Source organism: Mastomys coucha, unplaced genomic scaffold, assembly GCF_008632895.1.
Source record: "Mastomys coucha isolate ucsf_1 unplaced genomic scaffold, UCSF_Mcou_1 pScaffold21, whole genome shotgun sequence".
In the NCBI taxonomy this organism is placed as follows: Eukaryota; Metazoa; Chordata; class Mammalia; order Rodentia; family Muridae; genus Mastomys; species Mastomys coucha.
The window spans coordinates 171,780,021-171,800,020 of record NW_022196904.1 but is presented as its reverse complement, the minus strand read 5'-3'; the positions used below and the strand labels follow the sequence as shown (position 1 = coordinate 171,800,020).

Below are 20,000 nucleotides of genomic sequence, written 5' to 3'. Positions count from 1 at the left end.
TATATTGAGCAAAGACTAAAGAAGAATGAAAAAAATTCTTCAAAATCAAAAGCAGAAATCTACAAAAATAAAATCTACTTTGAAACAAGCAAACACAGAAAAAAATGTCAATCACTCACTATACTATACCAGGAGATGCTGAGTCTGTGAAAGCTGAAAGAGTATGGTTTTGTTTAAATAAGTCCTCATAAAATAAAGCTAAGTTTTTAGAAATTTATCAAAAAAAAAAAATGAGAGAGGGCTGGGAGTGAGAATGGAAATCGGTGGGGGCATCACTGGGACTAGCTAGAGGCCTGGGATGGAGGAGGCTACAGGGAGGAGGGAGTCTGTGGGTGACCCTAGCTGAGATTCCTACCAGTGGGGATATAGAGACTGAAGTGGCACCTCCTGTAGCCAGATAGGACTTCCAGTGGAGAAAAGGGGACATCAACCCACCCACAAAACCTTCAACCCAAAACTTGTCCTGCTTACAAGATGCACAGGGATAAAGATGGAGCAGAGGCTGAGGGAACAGCCAACCAATGACTGGTCCAACGTGAGACTCATCCCATGTGAGAGACGTAACCCCTGGCACTATTAATGGTACTCTACTCCGCTTGCAGATGGAAGCCTAGCACAACTGCCTCCTGGGAGGCTTCATCCAGCAGCTGATGGAAACAGATGCAGAGACCACAGCACACATCAGGTGGAGCTCAGGGTTTCTTGTGAAATACTGAGGGATAGAATGATGGACCTAGAGGAGTCAAGGACACCACAATAAGACCTACAGAGTCTACTAACCTGGGCCCATTGACAGTAGTAGTGGTGGTGGGGTTGTCCAAAGACTGAACCACCAACCCAAGAGCATGCAGTGGGTAGACCGAGGCCCCCTACACATTGGTCTTCATGTGGGTCCTCTAACAAGTGGAGTGGAGGCTGTCTCTGTCTCTGTTTCCTGCCATTGGATCTCCTTCCCCTAACTGGACTACCTAATGGGGCCTCAGTGGAAGAGGATGCCGTTAGGCCTACAGAGACTGTATGTCCCAAGGTAGGGTAGCACCCAAGGGGGACTTCCCCTTCTCTGAGGAGAGGGGGAGAGAGTAATAGGGGTTGCAATTTGTAAGGGTGGAACTCAGAGGTGAGAAAAGACAGGTCTGGGGTCTGGATGTAAAGTGAATAAAAAAAATCATTTTCAAAAAAAAAGTTAGTAGAAAAAATGTCGAACATAAAGTCTAGAAAATATCCTAGCAAGTGAGCACTTGTCAGAGAGCACCACCAGAAAACAGAGCGCCGCCACAACTCAGAAGACTCGCAGAACCGACACAAAAAATGCTGGGAAGAAATCAGAGATGAGAGAAATTTCCAGAACTGAAAGAGGAGACTTTCTGATGGAGAGGGAACAAATGCTCCCACACAATACATAAATCACAAAATGGATGGATCACAGGGGACAGAGACTAACTTCTGCCAAAACACATCACCGTAAACTTTTAGTACATAAAAGACTAGAAAACAAAACAAAAGACCAAGACTTTTACATCCTTTCTGGAGACAGGGTGGGTGGGAGCAACAAATGACATAGAAACACTCAGGAATGAGAGCGGTGGCGTGGAAACCCTAAGAGGTGCAGGAGCCTCTCTGCATCTTTCCTCTGGTTTGGCGAAGGGTGCTCCGCCCAGATGAGAAAGAGGAAGAGATGTCTAGTGCAAGAGTCAAGGAGGGCTAGCGGCCAGCGGACAGAGAATGACAAAAGAGCAGCCAGCTGAAACTGAACAGAACAAAAGCCTCAGAAGGGAGACTTCAACAATGAACGGACAAGAAGATGGGAAAAGTAAAACGTAAAACAAAACCAGTGCCACGAAGGAGGGAAAGATAAGACACCTGTTACGTTACTGACCATTGCAATTAAACTAAATTTGGATTAAACTTGGCTTAGGAGGAAAAAAAACTAGTTACCAAGTAGAAGAGCCAACTTCGCAAGCAGAGAAGCAGGCCTTGTTGATGGCAGTAGGGTAAAGGATGCACAGGAAGGAACACTTACTCAGACTCTGACGTAGGCAGGGAATGCTACCTACCCCAGATCTGTCCATCACTGCTGGGGAAGGCTGCGGGGTGAAAGATTTGGCTGTCACGATAGGAAAGCAGCAGCCATCTCAGCTGACGCTGACCAGACGCACATGCCAGACGACACTGTACAAAGGTTAAAGGCAGACCTGGATAGGACGAACTGAAGACGGAGCAGAGGTAGAAAGGGGACTGTATGTCCACTCTGTACGTGCAAGTCTAAGTTATATTCTTGTATTGCTCTGACAGGAAATATTGATTTTTTTAAAAGAAAAATGTCCCACCCATCTATCAAATTAAAGCCTCCTGGAACCTCTGAATTATGGGATGCCAAGGTCTGCTCCGCCCTAAAAGTCACTAGATTCCTGTGTCCTCCAGTGGGGATGTTGCTCTGGGCAAGCAAGAAGCTGTTCATAGGCAGGCAGAAATGGCTGTGCCAATCTGACTATTGAGTTTGTTAGTTATTTTTGTTGTAGTGCTTTTAAATATGTGACTTTTTCCCCCATTGTTCATGAGCTTTATTCTACCACAGCTCAACAGTAAAAGAATTAGAAACCCCCTTCTGGGAGCCCCACCCTTCTCACAGACACACTGCATCACTCTCTGAGCCAACCTATTGTGATTCCATCATCTTGGTTCCTTTACTGCCTTTTTTCTTAATTCAAATCCAGATGTATTTGCTTGTCATTTCTAGAGTAATTTTCTGAACTGTTCAGAGCTAAGTTCTTGATACTCTGGGATGATACTGACTCTCAGAGAGACAGACTTTACATGCTTATAGCCTGGTAGAAAAATTACACATAGAGTTGGAAGTCAGGCTAATAAGCAGATTACCGTATTTCATATACTCCTTTTAATTAATCTAATTAATTTTTACTAGTAGATTAGTACTTTCCAATTAACTTTAAATGTAAGATATTTCTAAGTCTCATTTAGTATTTCTTTCTAGAGAAAAAAAATAATATATGCCTGTTAAAATTCGGAAGGTACAGAAAATATCAAAAAGAAAAATAAAATCTATGTAAACTATCTATTTTAATATTCCATCCTTTTGGCCTTCTTTTTGTACATATTTTTTGTCAAGATAATTATTTTCTAAGCAATAGGTCTTGACTGCTCACTTTGATTAACTGGTCCTAATAACAATATTGTCCTTTAGGCTCACAACTCTTTGTCATAATCTATCTTGAATATAGCTATATGTTATGTTATTTCCCTCTGTCACTCTAGCAGACAATGTGCCAGCACATGTCCTCCAGGGAACATTTATACACACACTCTGGATAGTTTTCTTGGACAATTTTTGTAGGGTCAGGATAATAACAATATGCCTAACATAATTATAAACAAACTACCATTCAGAAAAATTTAACTTACACTTTTGCCAGCTTGAGAATGTCTATTTTCCTGCCTCTTCAGTGGTACTGATCATTAAAACAAAACAAAACAAAACAAAACAGCAGAGAGCTAGCATGTGAAAACAGTGGCTCGCTGTCGCAACTGACTGGGTTGCAAGTGATGGGGACATCCATATTCTTCCCATAGTCTTTAGCCACTGAGACTTCCTCCACCTCGGCTATGAAACAGCTGTGGCACTCTAGCAGGCCTCAATATCCAGCAATCAGGACCGTATCCAAAGCATTAATTGGTAGGTTTTGATTTAACAACTGATTTTAGCCTCATGATAAAAGAAATGAGCCTGGTGCAGGCTGCATGCTGCATAGCTCAAGAGGCGCTGCTTACACCATAGGCCACCCAGAGACCCTGACGCTAACCCACACAGCAGCTCTGCTTGAGGGCTTGGGGGTCATGGGAAGTACTTCCAGGCTATACCTGGGGATAAGCTGCAGTGTTTGCCTTGATACCTTGAAAATGTGTATGATAATAGGACAACTCATAAGACATTCCAATCATTTAATTTTGACATAAAAAATTCTCTAAATTTTAAATGGTCCAACCCATAAATATTGATAAATGTATTGTAAAACTGAGGAAAGTATTGTAGGTGACTTCAGAAATAGCCAAGCTGCCACTTCCTCTCAAATTTCTCAGCTGTAAAAGAATCACCCATGCCTGCTCTCCTGTGTCAGCCTTGGTGCATTACAAACCTGGCTGAATGAGTAAGGGTGAGCCAAATAAACCAGGAATGGGGTAAGCCAGGGATGAGGAGAGTTTTCAATCAGTATGACACACGGAAAGACAGTCTTTGTTCAAGAAAGCAGTAGAGTTATTGGAGGGATGGAGGTCCTTGAGCTCACAGATAAGCACCAGGGGAACCAGGAATGTTAAGCGCACAGGCTTGTCCTGTCAAAAGGAGGATGTATAACCTGTTTTCCACCCAGAAGGGTAGGGGTGGACATGGCTAATAGCCTGGTGACCTTTGCACTACCGGTGTGGCCAGGATGACACTGAATCATCTACCAGGCCCTTATGATAAGCTTGTCAATCTATAGAACCTATCTTTATGGAAGGTGTCACAAGTACTTTGCGAAGAGTTTTGATATAGTCATTCATGTCTTAAGCTTTATTATGCACAGGGACTGAGTTATTTATCAGTAGGAGACTTTTCACCAAATTGTGCTGTGGTTAAATGTGCCTAAAATAAACTACTGGGAAACAGACTTCTGAAGTTTGAACCAAAACCAGCTACGGAATTGTGTTGAACTGAACTACCTTCTTGCCTCCCACAGATGTTACTCTGCTGGATGTGGTAGACGAAGAGATCCCTATTTCCACTAAAGGTGGAAACAAAATACACTACAGTCTAATAAGGTTAAAAATCAGTCAGACAGCAGCTAGCATCATGACCCAGCAGAAAAGAATTCTGACTCAGCAGATAAGAACCATGACTCAGTAAATAAGAATCATGACCCAGCAGAAAAGAATCCTGACTCAGCAGGTGAGAGTTATCTGGTGAGCAGACCTAATGACCTAAGTTTGATTTCCAAAACCAACATTGAAAACCTTGATGACATATGTGCATCTGTAACCCCAGCATTCCTATGCAAGATGGGAGGCAGAGACAGGAGAGCACCTAGGAGCTCAGGAACCAGCTGGACTGAAGTATACAGTACAGCAAAAACTTCAAGAGAATGATGTTTCAGCAAGGTGGAAGGAGAGTATCAACTCCAGGAAGTTGTCTTCTAACCTCTATACATGTACTATAGCATATCAAGTATGCACACACTTTAAAAAAAATCAGGAAAACCCCAACAGGTATATCTAAGAATGGTCTGTGAGTGGTGACTTTTGACTAAGGGAAGAACATTTGAAACCCTAAGAATATCTGAGAACCATTTTCTCTGTGTGAAAAGAGAACCTCGGTTGATCACAGGGCATGCCATGGTCATGGATAAACTGGACTGGGTTGTCCTGAAGGCTGATACTCGTTGTAGCAGTTTCTCTGTCCAATCACATTAGGGCAGTGACAGGCCTGTGATTGGAGAGGAATAGGGAGGCTGATCGAGAAGTTTAGGAGGAGAGGTCAAAGAGCAGGAGAGGGAGAAAAAAATCATCATGGAGGCAGGGGAAGATGATGATCTAGGACCCCCCCACACCCCCCCAGTGGTTTTAATCAGCCACAGGCAGCTAAGGATTTTACAGGGTTAGAATAATTAAGATAAAACATTGTCTTTATCATTTGGCTCTGAAATTATTGTATCTTGTAAATTATTTATTAATTAATTTACAAATTATTATTATTTGGCATCTTGTAAATTGTGATCGTATTGATATATAAACCTGATTGGATAATTAAGCCTTAAGAGTCATGTTTTTACCAGGTAACTAGGCGCTAGATGAATGATTGTAGGGGCGTGTAGCATTGCATGTAAGCTAGATGATCTTGCTGGCTGGGAGGAAGTAGCAGGTCTCCGCCGGGTAGATATATGCGGAAATCTGGAGCTCATCATAGTGATGAGGCCAGATGGTACCAGTGGGGCATGAGAGCTTGCCGGGAGATTTTCTTTTTAATATTTCCCACAACAGATACTTCTTGCACAGAAAATGTTACAATCTGGTGCCCATGAACAACATTACAAACCTACCTGTAAGAGTTCCCATCCTAAATGATTTCACATGACAGGAACACAAATAGGTTCCAATAGATAGCAGCAGACTATCTGTACCAAAGTGGACAAATGCTGTTACTGAACGCCAAGAGCTCATTTCCTCTTCTTCTGGCACCAGAATTTGAAATTTCCTTTGAGGAAACACATCTACCTCCTTCTCAACTAAGTTCTTCAGAGGTCAAAAATTCTTCCCTAGTTCTTGGACAAAGGAAAAGGATAGAAATGAGAGAAGTAGAGCAACAGGACCGTCTCCATCACTGTGCCTTACAAAGGCCGTCCACTGTTCCAAATGCCAAACTAATCCCCCAGTTTTACCTGATTTTGACCCATGAGCATCAGAACACCCAGACCACCATCATTTCTTCTTCTTGAGGCACTCTGCTTAGCTCCCCAGAACACAGAACATTTAGTTTATCCTCCCCTCCAGACCCCCAATACACACATATTGGGGTGGGGCTGGCCTTCTTGAATATTCCAAGGCTTGAAGCCCCAAACCTCTTTGATTTTCTATCTACACCTACTTTTTTGGTTTTACTCAACTAGTCTCATTGCAGATAATCCAGGCTCACTGAACTTAAATGTTTCCTCATTACCCAAATTAGTATCTCTAGTTCAGTGTTCTCCCACAAGCTCCAGATTTCTGCATATATCTACTTGCTGTTTCTGCAATCTCCATATTGAAATAGATGTCTGCTGTGGCTTGACTGTAAAACTCCCCCATGGGCTCATGGGTTTAAAGACTTGGGTTTCCAGTTGTGGCGCCATGTTGGAAGTGGAAGAACTTTTAAGCAAGTAGGGCCTGGCTGCAGGTGGCAAGTGGCTGAGGGGCCAGGTTAACTGCCCTCGGCTTCCTGACCTGTGAATTGCTAAGGAAGGTATGCCACAGGCCTCCTGGACCTCACAGGTCCCAACCACCATTCTGACAGTCTATTTCTCCTAAACTGTGAGTGAGCTCAAAGAAATACTTTTTTGTCTGGAGTTGTTCCTATCAGAAAATTTGTTATATCCACGTGAAAAGACAATAGCCTGGACCTAGCCTTTCCAAAACAGCGTTTCGCCTTCCCACCTAAACTCCTTCCTTCTATAGTCTCAAGGCAACTCTAGCCTTCCAACTTCTCGGAAGGTGCCAAATCTTGGAAGTCAAGTTTCCGTCTCTTTCCAGTTCAAGTCCAATTGGGAAATTTTACAACCTTTATCTTCAATAGATGCAATGCAATTGTTTCTCAACATTTCTCCTGCTGCCACCAACTACTGGGTCCCTCCCCTCATTTCTGCCCTGCATCACTACAGTGCCATCCTAGCCAGTCTTTCTTCAGAGTGATCCTACTAATAATACACAGACTGGGCAAAGCCACCTCTGTGCTCAGCATCTGCTGTGATGTTTCGTTTCTCTGAGTACAAGCCAGAGCCTATTCTGAGGCCCACGAGGACCTAAATTCTGTCCCTTGGCTCGTACTCCCATCTCCACTTGAGCTATGCTGCAGTCCTTGTTTCTTACATGTCTTACTTTGCAGGTCCTGGAACCTCTGCCTAGAATGTTTCTAACAGAAACTGCGACAGGATGTCACCTCTGCTATGCTTTGCTTGCTTATTTTTTCTTCTGGGCGCTTGTCACCAAGCACACGTAAACTTTATTGTTTACTGTCTGCCTCCTGTAACCCTAGAAGATAAGTCCTAGAAAGCCAAGGGTTTTTATTTGTCTCCTGATGTATCCTCAGCATCTAAAATAGTGCTTGGTACACACTTTGTTCAGTAACTGCAGTCTAATGAATGAATACTGGGCCATCTTCCATCTGCTGGCTTTTATGATTCAAATGTGACCAAATTCACTCTGTCTGGTCTAACTAATTTCCCCGTAACACCTCCCTTCTTACATGAAGCCCTCCATTCCTACTTTTATGATTTTTGTACTTTTATCTCTTAATGTGGATAAATATTCTGTGAATTCTGCCTATCTCAACAACAGTTGTTAAGTTCCAAATTCCAAATTCCACAATCACATCACTGTATTTCCTCCACTGTAAACACACCATTAGAGGTTTTTATCCTTACATTTATTTATTTCTCTGTCTGAAGAGGTGGCATGTGCATCCCACAGCGTACATGTGGAGGTCAAAGAACAACTTACAGGGTAATTAAGCTCTCACTCTTAACCATGTGAGTCCCCAAAATCAAACTCACATAGGCAGGGTTGATGGCGAGTGCCTTTACCCACTGAGCCAGCTTGCTGGTCCTCATTTTTCAGAGAACAGAGTTTTTAGCAGCAAGCATAAAGTGCATCTCAGTTCCCATAGCACTGGGCTATGGGCAGAAGGAAGGATAATAGTGACTACGCTTCAAGAGAGATGCTTGATGCAGCCTCACTGCGGGAAGAACGGAGGGTGCAGGTGAGTGTGCTTCAAGAGAGATGCTTGATGCAGCCTCACACTGCGGGAAGAACAGAGGATGCAGGTGAGTGTGTGCTACAGGAGAGGTGCTGTGTGTAGTCTCATTATCCTTCTTGCCTTTTCTGCCACTGTGAGCATGAACACAGTTTCCCCAACTACCAGGTTCAAACCATCTCTTCAACTTTCTTCTATTTTTAAAGGCATTCTTGTTGAGTCTCTTTTCCTAAGCTTTTTCTCTTCTTGACCACTCCCCTCCTTTTCTTTTTTTTTTTCAAGACAGGGTTTCTCTGTGTAGCCCTGGCTGTCCTGGAACTCACTCTATAGACCAGGCTGGCCTCAAACTCAGAAATCTGCCTGCCTCTGCCTCCCAAGTGCTGGGATTAAAGGTGTGCGTCACCACTGCCCGGCCTCTTGACCCTTTCTTAACATGGTGTCTCCCTAGGTATCTTTTTACACAATCTTCTGTCTTTACTTCCTGTACTTGAGGCTGACTTAGCTAAGCCTACACTCTGAACCACTACCTCTGCATCCTAATCACAACTCTTCTTGTCACTCAAACTCTAAGATCTACATCCAAATTTCCAGTAACCAACAGAATACCCATGCCTTACCTGATGTCTTATAAACTTCTCAAGTTTAGAGTATCCAAAATGTTTTTATCTGTCAAACTTACTCTCTCCAATTCTCAGCCTTGATCATAAGTATGTGCTGGCCCAACCGCCTAACTTGTGACTTAGGATAAGTTTTGACATCTTTCTTCCCCTCTCCCAAGAAGCTAACCAATCTGTAACCTCCCAGTTCCACTTCAGAAACACTGCCAAAACTAAGCCTTTCCTGCCCATTCCTCTTTCCACACTATACTGTGTGACCATCTCACCCTGTGCATAATGAGACATTGTTACAAATGCCTAATGCTAACCCCTCCCAGAACTGCTCTCTAACTGGTTGGTTCATTCTTTCCTCCCCCACCCCCACCCCCAAAACAGGGTTTCTCTGTACAGGGTTTCTCTGTGTAGCCCAGGCTGTTCTAGAACTCACTCTGTAGACCAGGCTGGCCTCAAACTCAGATATCTGCCTGTCTCTGTCTCCCAAGTGCTAGGACTAAAGGCATGCGTCACCATTGGTTCATCCTTAGAATGTCTCTCGAGTAATCTCACAACTTTGTGGCCACTAAACAGGATGGCAACATAAACATCGTTAAAATATCTTTACTACACTTTCCCACGGTCTTATTAAAATCTACCTGTGTATCCAAAAGGAAATATATTTTTGAAAAATGAAACAACTTTATAGTAACATGAAGAGAGCACAGTAGTGACTGTCATGGCCTCATCGAGGGCAAGATGGACAAGCAGGAGCAGGTGGCACACGGGCTCAGTGGTCCTCCCAACATGGCTAAACTTGGAAACAACAGAACACAGCACAGCGTGAGTGTGACCAGGAGGAACGAAGGAATGTCTGGGGAAACCTCTGGTGTCTTGGTTTTGTTCCTGCCCCACCCTCAGCCCTAAGTCTGAGGTACAAAGAGACCTAACCTCCCAGGACGGCACCACTCTGGGGAAAGCACTGGGGCAGAGCTCTGTGCTCGGCGCCACACAGGCCCTCTCTCTGAGGATGAAGCAAAGCAAGAGTATGGCCCCGAGAGGGGGCCTTCCTAGACAACTTATGCCTCTGAACAACAATCTGACAGGACTCTAAGAGCCTAGTCTCTCTATCCTCTGAAACATGGAAATACGCCATGATGACTTTTGCTATCTTTCCTGGAGTGGAGTGAGCCATTCTGCCCGGAAAACTAAGATTTCTCCCCACATTTAGGTGAGGATCCAGCCTTTGAGACCCTAAACAAGATCCAAGAGACGCCATGGAACGGTGGGTAACCCATCCGTTCAACTCCCTCTCAGGTTTATTGGAAGTAAATCTCCAGTAAAACCCATTTAAATCTTAACAGAAAGTGAAGACACACTTGTATATATGTGCTGGTTTTGTTTTTGTTTTTTAAGGAGTCTCTTTTCTTCCAATTAAAAAAAAAAACCCTTATATTTAAAAAAAAAAAAAAAAAGTGGCTGGAGAGATGGCTCCGTGGTTAAGAGCACCAGCTGCTCTTCCAAAGAAAGATTTGGGTTCAATTCCCAGCACTCACATGGTAACTCAGAGTCATCTGTAACTCCAGTTCCAGGGTATCCAACACCCTCTTCTGACCTCTATGAGCAATGCACGTGGTGCACAGACACTCATGCAGGCAAAGCACTCATATACATTAAATAAGTGAATAAATAGATAAACTGCAATAAAGGTGAAAGATGGAAGCAAATGTCATCTCCATTGATAAACTGATATAAAGGGTGAACGAAAGGGAAATCTTTAATTGTAACTGGATAGGAGAGGATCTTGCTATGAGAAAAAACAAGCTAAAAGATTCATTGGAAGCCAAAATCACTGCAGCTGAATCAAATTTGATGTTGGCACTAGTTAAGGGAAATTGAATGGTATAGAGGAAAATCTCGGGAAACTACTAGTGGAACATGGTGGAAAATAAATGAAGGGGGGAAAGAAAGCATAAAGGAATAAAGAAGGGTGGAGTCCAAAGACATCCAGTTAATAAGCTGTTGGAGTTAAAACAAAAGGAGAGGGCAGATGATGGGAGGATTTCCTCATCCCCAGGAACAGCTGCATCTGGAAAACAGCAGGGTTATCCTAGGCCAACCTAAATAAGGAAGTCTATCCTCTGCTACTTTGCCACAAACGTCGTAACGCTGAGATGCATTTCACTGAAACCAGCATTGTCCTCAGCTTCTCCACAACATCAGCTTTCCCGACAGTGGAGGAACTTCCCCAGGGACAGGGCAATGAAGAGCTCTATTCCGAAGACAGCATGTTGCTCTTCTGCACAATGATCATCTTTCTGGAAAGTTAACTTGTTATGCTGAAAAGACTGATTGATCAGCGTGAAGAGGGCCCAGATGAAGAACTCAAGAATGCAGACAGCATTGTGAGAAAAGAATCACACTGAACGCCAGCACGTTTCTTCAGAGAGGAGTCTGATTAGTAATAGCTAAAAGGAAGACCACTGTGGATGATGACTGTGCTCTCAGCACTCATGGCCACTGTGGATGATGACTGTGCTCTCAGCACTCATGGCCACTGTGGATGATGACTGTGCTCTCAGCACTCGTGGCCATTGTGGATGATGACTGTGCCCTCAGTACTGGTGGCCATTGTGGATGATGACTGTGCTCTCAGCACTCATGGCCATTGTGGATGATGACTGTGCTCTCAGCACTCATGGCCATTGTGGATGATGACTGTGCTCTCAGTACTGGTGGCCACTGCTGTGGATGATAACTGTGCTCTCAGCACTCATGGCCATTGTGGATGATGACTGTGCTCTCAGTACTGGTGGCCACTGCTGTGGATGATGACTGTGCTCTCAGTACTGGTGGCCACTGCTGTGGATGATGACTGTGCTCTCGGTACTGGTGGCCACTGTGGATGATAACTATGCTCTCGGTACTGATGTTGACAACATGCACAGATTAAACATTTGAGATAAAATAGAAAGACACAGGAAGCAGGTGCTCTTAAGTCCCATCTTCTTATTAACATTAAAGTTGCTCACTTGTGCTTCAATATAGAGATACAGTTAAACACAGGGCGCTTTTCTTTTCAGAATCCCACAGATTTAAAAGCAAGATATCTATCATCCACATCTTTGAAGCTGTATACATGACGATGAATAAACAAAGGTGTGACAAAAGAGAAAGGAAAGTAAAAACAAGTATAGACTACTTCAATTCTTCCACCAAAACAACAGTGAACATTCACTTCAAAGGCCAGTGGTTTAAATGGGGAATAGATGCACTGGAAATAAATATGGACAGTGTATATGAACAAAAGACTCACAGAGACCTGCCTGCCTCTGCCTCAGAAGAACTGAGGTTAATAGTTTGTGCCTGGCTCCGTTTATACTTACAAAGACATCAAAATGAGGGGAGAAACAACAATAAATTTGACAAAAGGAACCTAAAATCTGTGGTCTGAAAACAATAAAATGTTACTGGAGAAAGTTAAAGATGCAAATAAAATAAGAGCTACCAGCTGTTCATGGATAAGTAGCCATATGTTTCATTTGTCTCTTTAAACTGTTATATTAGAGGCTACCTTGAGCTTATAGGCTCTCTGTCTCTGAGCTGCAGCCCAATCTTTGATGACAATCTTCTCTGAATACATTTATGCTCAGCATAGTCCTTATCACACTCTCAAGCAGCTTCTTTGAAGAAATTAAAAATATAGTCCTAACATTCATCTGAAAATTCAGGGGACACATAAGAGCGAAACAATCTTGAGAAGAAAAAGCAAAGCTGGAGAACTCAAACTTCTGATTGTGAAGTTCCCCATCAAGTTATAGTGACCAAGACAGTCTGGAGCAAAGACAGGATGAAGGACTGAGACTTCAGAAACAGACTCTCATGTGTTCTCAACTATGCCAAGATAATTCACCACGGAAAACAACAGTCTCCTCAACAAACAACGCTGAGGCAACTGGATATTCCAGAAGAAGTGAGGAAAGTGGAAAGTCAGAAAGGATTGGAAACCTACATATAGGGATTAAAAACCATTAAAAATGCTGAAGAAAATATAGGAGGCTGGAGAGATGTCTCAGAAGTTAAGGACACTTGCTGCTCTCTCAGAGGATCTAGTTTTGATTCCCAGCACACACATGGCAGATCACAATCATCTGCAACTCTAGTTCTAGGGGATCCAATGACCTTTTCTGCCCTCCTTGCACACCCCATGCATGTGGTACACAGATGTGCAGGCAAAATAAACACACAGAGTAAGATAAATAAAATCACAGGCATAAATGACTTCATGGCTTTGGATTAGGTGCCAAGTTCTTAGATATGACATCAAAACATCAAAAACATAAGATGCTAAGAAAATATGAACTGGATATCATTAAGATGTAAAACTTTTGTGCAGCAGAAGTTTTTTTAAAAATGGAAAGATAACCAGAAGACAGAAGAATTTTGAAAGTCATACATTTGAACAAAAGGAATTTATAAAGAATCATTGCAACTCAATAATAAAAAGTCAAACTTTAAAATACTGGCAAAAAATCCAAGTGGACACTTCTCCAAAGAAGATGCACAACTGCCCAGAGATCTCATGAAGAGCACCCCCAACCACTAGAAACAAGACTCGAAGCACACAGACACCACTCCATCTGTTAGGAAGGCTCTAACTGATGACAGAAATGACAAGGACTGACAACGATGCAGAGACACTAAAAATCACACTCTGGGATGTAAAATAGCACACCTACTTTGGTAAATAGTCTATGCCTCAGATGAGTAGACATAGACACTACTGAACAATTCCACTCAGGTTTATCCCTATGGAATTAAAGGTGTTCTCTACACAAAAGTTTGTTCAGACACATTAAAGTACCATCCTTTAGGACAAAACAAAAACAAAAAACAAAAAACAAAAAACCAGGAAGTGAAACAGTCTGCAAATCAATTGAGTGATGGACAAATAGCTAACATGTGATACAACATGGCCTGTAACAGACAGGACATAGCTGGAATAGGCAGAGCTACTATAAAAACTAGATTGTGTGAGCCCAGGGCTTGGAAGAGGGTGAGAATGAATGAATAGATAGGAAATGGGAGAGATTACTAATGGGTACAGAGGCTTTGAAATGATCAGATGTATTGGAACTGATTGTGACACTCATCCACAATTGTGTAAATATACTAGCACCAACTGAACCGTAGGTCTCAAATGCAGGAGTCGTATGGTATGTGAACATATCTCCAAATGATGATGAGACCAATGCCCAGGACTGGAGTCTGAACTCTACACTTGCCAACTGAGAGGCATTAGGTAAGTAGCTTACCGTTCTCATCGCCAAAGTAAATAGCACCAACCTCTGGTGGTGTTTCAAAACTAAATTAGCATCTGTAAAGGGATTAGTTTGTGACCCAAATCTATCTGTATGGTACCTAAGGCAATTTCATATCCATTTATTAAATATTTGCCATATTAGAGTCCTAATAATGGCTGCCATCACAAATTAGCACAAACAGTTTATTCTCTCAAGTATTTGAAGTCTGGGCTTGGGGAGATAGTTCACTAGGTAAGAGTGCTTGCTGCAAAAGCCTAGGAACCTAAGTTCAAATCCCCAGCACCCATGAAAAAAGCCAGGCCTAGCTGGGAATGCAGCAGGGACAGGTGGGTACTGAGAGCTGACCAGCCAGGCAACAAGCAAGTTTTGGTTCATCCACAGACCCTGTAAATACACACGGTTGACAGTTTTTAAGGAAGACATCAACATGAACTTTAGGCCTCCACCTACATGTGCAAACACACACACACACACACACACACACACACACATGCACGCACATGCACACATATACACTGAAAACCCATACACTGTAATTTTACTTGGAAGAAAAATATAATTGGAGATGAAGTACAACATAATTTAAAAGATGAAACTGATTTATATCAATTTTATAGCTTAAAAGTAATATATCCATAAGTATTTATAGGTTTTAAAAAATTCAGCATATGTCTATTTACAAGGATATTTCAGATATTATAAAGCCATATTCTCTAACCATTAAGAAGCAAATGAAAACAATAATAATCTAAACAAAAGTTAGAATTTTTAGAACTTAATCCATTATATAGGTTAAGAAGGCAATAAAAATATAGTATCAAACTACTTATAAACTACAAAGCTATGTATAAAAAATGTGTTGGATCTCTTCACAAAAACACTATAAAATGTTATGAAGACACTAGGAACAGAATCCACAAAACTATTGCAAGTACTGCAGAAAGCTAAATACCTTTAGTGATGGATCACTTACAGAAATTAAATTAAAAACATAAAATTCATGCTGGAGAGATGGCTCAGCAGTTAAGAGCACTGATTGCTCTTCTGAAGGTCCTGAGTTCAAATCCCAGCATCCATATGGTAGCTCACAACCATCTGTAATGAGATCTGATGCCCTCTTCTGTTGTATCTGAAGACAGCTACAGTGTACTTAAAATCAATCAGTCAGTCAATCAATCAATCTTTGGAAAAAGCATAAAATTCAAATCCAAACTAGTAATAAATGAGCAAAGAATATGGACATTATGCAAAAGACCAAGCATATCGTGTGAAAAGTACCATAAAGATTTCTAGAAACTGAAGAATTACAAAGACTTTTAAAGTGGATGTAATTATTTGTTTTAACTAGTCACTAATGTTGTCAAGGATGCTGGAAAACAGGAAGGGGCCACGTCACAAAGAGCACACGCCTTGGGAACCGACTTGGCCTTGGGAGGGCAGCTTAGCAATGGCAACCAACCGAGAGCTTCAGAGGATGCTCACAGGTTTTAAACTAGAACTCCTACTTCTGGGATTCCATCCTCACAGGGCACAACCCTACTTGAGGAAGTAACTCCTGCGTTGATGTTTATTGAAGATGTTGCAAAAGACGGAAATTGTTAAATCAGCTACGTAACTGTAAAAAGTGTGCTAACCAAGGCTGAGCTACCGAATGGAACACACTTGTGAGTCACACCCTCAATAAAAGCCAGAGTTTAGAACTGTGTACAGCCTGGTGATCATGGTGCTGTCAGGAGCTTTAAGGCAGTGCCAAGTAAAGGTGAGATGAGAGGGGCGGCCCAGGCAGCTTTCTCGAGGGTTTCTCCTCATCCTTATGGGGTACATGGAGTTCTCAGGGCATGCAGTACAGCACGGGCATCTGTGTGGGCACTGAGCAACTCTACACATACTCCGTATGAGGCCAAAAGAAACATCTCTGAAATCATTCCTTGAATTTCGACCACAAAAAACAATTCCTTACATTCCTTCACATCTTCTACTTTCTTGTATTCTACTTCAAAGGCATTAATCTATTTCCCCCATTTTGTTTTGAACTGCCATTGTCACTTATTGTCTTATAAAGCATTTTGTTGCCAGGCTTGGTGGCACATACCTATAATTCCAACACCAGGAGGCTGAGGCAGAAAGCTCATAAGCCTTGTCTGGGGTCAGGGTGTGTGTGTGTGTGTGTGTGTGTGTGTGTGTGTGTGTGTGTGTGTGGTGATTTTTGTCTAGGTCAAAAATTTATCACATAAAAATGTTTTTAAGTCAATGGAAACACCTCTTTGTGTTGGGCAGGTTCTATAATTTGGTCTCTAACCACTTTGATAATACAGGTCAGAAAGTACAAGTTATGTGCTGGTCAGACAACCTCTTCCACAGCTTCATTTCTCCAAACCTAAGAAAGCCTCAGAATTCCTCTCTGAACCCACTTTCCTATCTTTGCAACTAGGCTCATTCCCACCCTGTGTGTACAGTACAGACATAGGGTGGGCCTAGTGTGCTGTGCCCAAGCTCAGAGCTCTGAGTCCCTGCAAGCCCCAGCTCCCCTGACACTCCTAGATCTGGCACAGGATTCTACAGGCAGCCACACATGAGCTTCCAGCCCTGGTCAAGCTGAAAGAGGAGAATGAGAAAAGCTTAGGGAACCTGGGAACTCTGGGGAAACAGAGAAAAGTTGAAAACAGGGGCTGGAGAGATGGTTGAGCTCTTAGGAGCTGTTCTTGGAGAGGACATGAGTTCCATTCCCAGCACCTGTGGCTTACAATTGCCAGAACTTTCAGCTCCAGGTGATCCAATGCCTCTGGCTTCTATAGGCACCTATGCTCACGTGTACACACCTATACAAACACACACATAAACATACTTAGAAGTAATACATCTTTTTAAAGGTGAAAATACTTAAGAACTCTAACAGAAGGCCTTCCTCTTCTGCAGTGGGTTGTGTGCTGACAGTACACACTTGTTCCTAGATCATAGCAAACTAGAGGCTGGAAACTCTGGTTGTAGGGCATGTATTTTTGTGCACCTATCAGTGAAACAGGCTTCCCCGTTATCCAGCAAAGGCATAGCAAATTACTGACTCCACATGGCAGCTCCGAGAGTATAGGTAAAGAAGGGGAGGGGCCAATCTACTGGTACCAAAATAAGCAGAGACTAAGACATGCATGGCCTTGCAGCACTGCCCATCAGGGTAGTCACAGAGACCACCTGGCCCCTGGAAGGAATTCAGGACCTCAGCCTCACCCCAGAGCTTCTGAAGGAGACTCTGAATATTAAGATTTCCAATGATGTATGTATCTAATGTCTGAGAAACACAGTCCCAGAAATATACACACACAGAGAGAGACACACTTACATGCATGCACACACAGACACATACACAGATGAAAACATACACACACACACATATGTGCACACACCATACACACACACACACACACATGTGACAAAAACAAAGCTCACGCCTCCCCTCTTTCTTCTGTCAAATCATCAAAATGCCTGATGATTCTTCACCACAAGGGTTACTCTTGGTTTTGGCCTCTCCCCAAAATATTTGAAGGAGTAAACTCTACAGAATTTTCCACAAGCCTTGCCATCACCCTATACAGGCCGAGCCAGCACACCTGAATTGAACACTCATTCCTTGGTCACAACCACTGATTACAGAGCAGAGAAGCAACAGTAACAGCTCAGGGGAGAGAGACTCTGAAGAGGTGCTTTAGCCAACGAGAAGTAATACAAATTCATGCTGCCAGATACGCCTCGCCACGTACTCTATTACAATGCAGAGAAATCATGACCAAGGAAATCATCTAATGTGCAGCCGATCACTCTGTAAATGTTTATTTAATTGCATGACTGGTAATCCCAAACTCATGGTCAAGACTCAAGTCTGTAATTCTGCCTTTATGTCTACAGGATGAGATGCAAATGGGTCCTGCTCAGAATGTGCAACCCAGGCTGCAGCTTGAGCAAAAAGAAATGTTCCTTTGGCTGGCGCTGTTGACTGGGGACGGAAGGGGCTTTCTGTGGGCACTGCACTTCACCTATCTTTGTAAGTCCAGCTAAAAGCAGCCCATTCTTTAAGACGTGTTCTGAGAACTCATTTCTCTGAGTCCTGCTCCTCGTGGCACTGGACTTTGGACTGGTCTTTGTGGCTCTCAGGAGGGAGGACTCATTTGTTAGTTCAAGCTCTGCAGACTGACTACAAGGTCAAAAATGTCCCCTCTGACTCTTACCAGTTGTGTGACTTTGGCTAAGTGACTTCCTTTTATAACTGTGGCATGCATAAATCAATATCTAAGAGCTGTTGTGAAGATTATATGAGACAACATACATGAACCATTATAGCGTCTGGCACATAATAATCAATGTTAGTTGTTATTAGCACTTGACGGAATCTGGCTTCTCTTAGAATTGGTTTCATATGCCTCCTTTCCCTACTACATCATGTGCAAACTGTTTATATCCCAAGGAGCTGGCGTAGGTGCTTACAGCTGGCAGACAAACAATATTTGTCAAATTGCTTTGAAGGTATGCCAGGAAGAGGAAGGGGGTGGGGGGGTGCTGGGAACAAACAATGTACATTCTGATTTTACCCAGGACCAGACTCTGCAGTGTTTGATTTTCTTTTGTTACCACAATACACTGCTTCAGACAGCAACATTTCTATAAAGTGGGACTAGAGAAATGCTATTTATCAAAACAGATGTTTTGTTCAGAGACAGCTAATGTATTCTTGGACACATCTAAAAATATCCAGTTTGTTCCCTGACTGAGTGGGGACTAGAGGTTGAAGTGCATCCAGAGCTGTATGGGACAAACTGGGTGTCTTAGCATGAAGTCGCATCAATAAAGACCACCAACCTACGGTCTCGAGAGATGGCTCCGCGGTTAAGTTCACTGACTGTTCTTCCAGACTTCTGAGTTCAATTCCCAGCAACCATATGGTGGCTCACAACCATCTGTAATGGGATTTGATACCTTCTTCTGGTGTGTCTGAAGACAGAACACACACATACATACACGATAAATAAATCTTTTTTTTTTTTAAAGAAAGACCATCAACTTAGAGAGGGGCATTTCATTTTTCAGAGTATCTACTGAGAAAGATGTGGACTGCTTAGGAATTACATGCATGGGAATGAGGGAAGCCCTATGACTAATTCAAAGGTTCCTTGGAAGCCCTCTGACTCTTGAATGAGCATCAACTACAATAATAATAGTTTATTGGATACTGACTGAGTGCCCACTAAGGAGCACAAGGTGCTTGTGGCTGACCGGAACCTTCTGGACTTGGAGCATGCTCTAGACAGAGCAGAGCATCTCCTCTGAGATGATGTCAACCTCAAGGACTTGTCCTTGTGGCTTATGAGCTGATTCATACATAACACGGGCATCAGAGAGCAGCTGAGGGCCTTATGTGGTGAAACTGCTAGCCCAACTCGGGGCCACAGACTTGTCTTGTGGCTCTTACTGAATCAATAACCTAGCTCAGTATTTTTCCCCGGTGACTTCAGAACCACGGCTTCCAAGGCTGCTTCGTGAGTACCCAGCTGCCTTCTGCCCTCTGGCATGACTGAGGCCTCTTTCCCACCACTCTGCCTGCCT

The 20,000-nt window shown here is 42.8% G+C and overlaps 1 protein-coding gene and 1 long non-coding RNA gene across 5 annotated transcripts in view; one reads left to right on the top strand and one right to left on the bottom strand.

The window, feature by feature from the left end:
- The window catches only part of Entpd1 (ectonucleoside triphosphate diphosphohydrolase 1), a 130,996-nt gene that overhangs the window by 59,538 nt on the left and 51,458 nt on the right, over window positions 1-20,000 (bottom strand). The gene's annotated exons all lie outside the window — the stretch shown is intronic.
- On the top strand, window positions 8,034-18,459 carry LOC116103819. The gene is made up of 3 exons (XR_004123586.1): window positions 8,034-8,244; window positions 8,359-8,564; window positions 18,309-18,459. It is a non-coding gene; the product is annotated as an uncharacterized LOC116103819 (long non-coding RNA).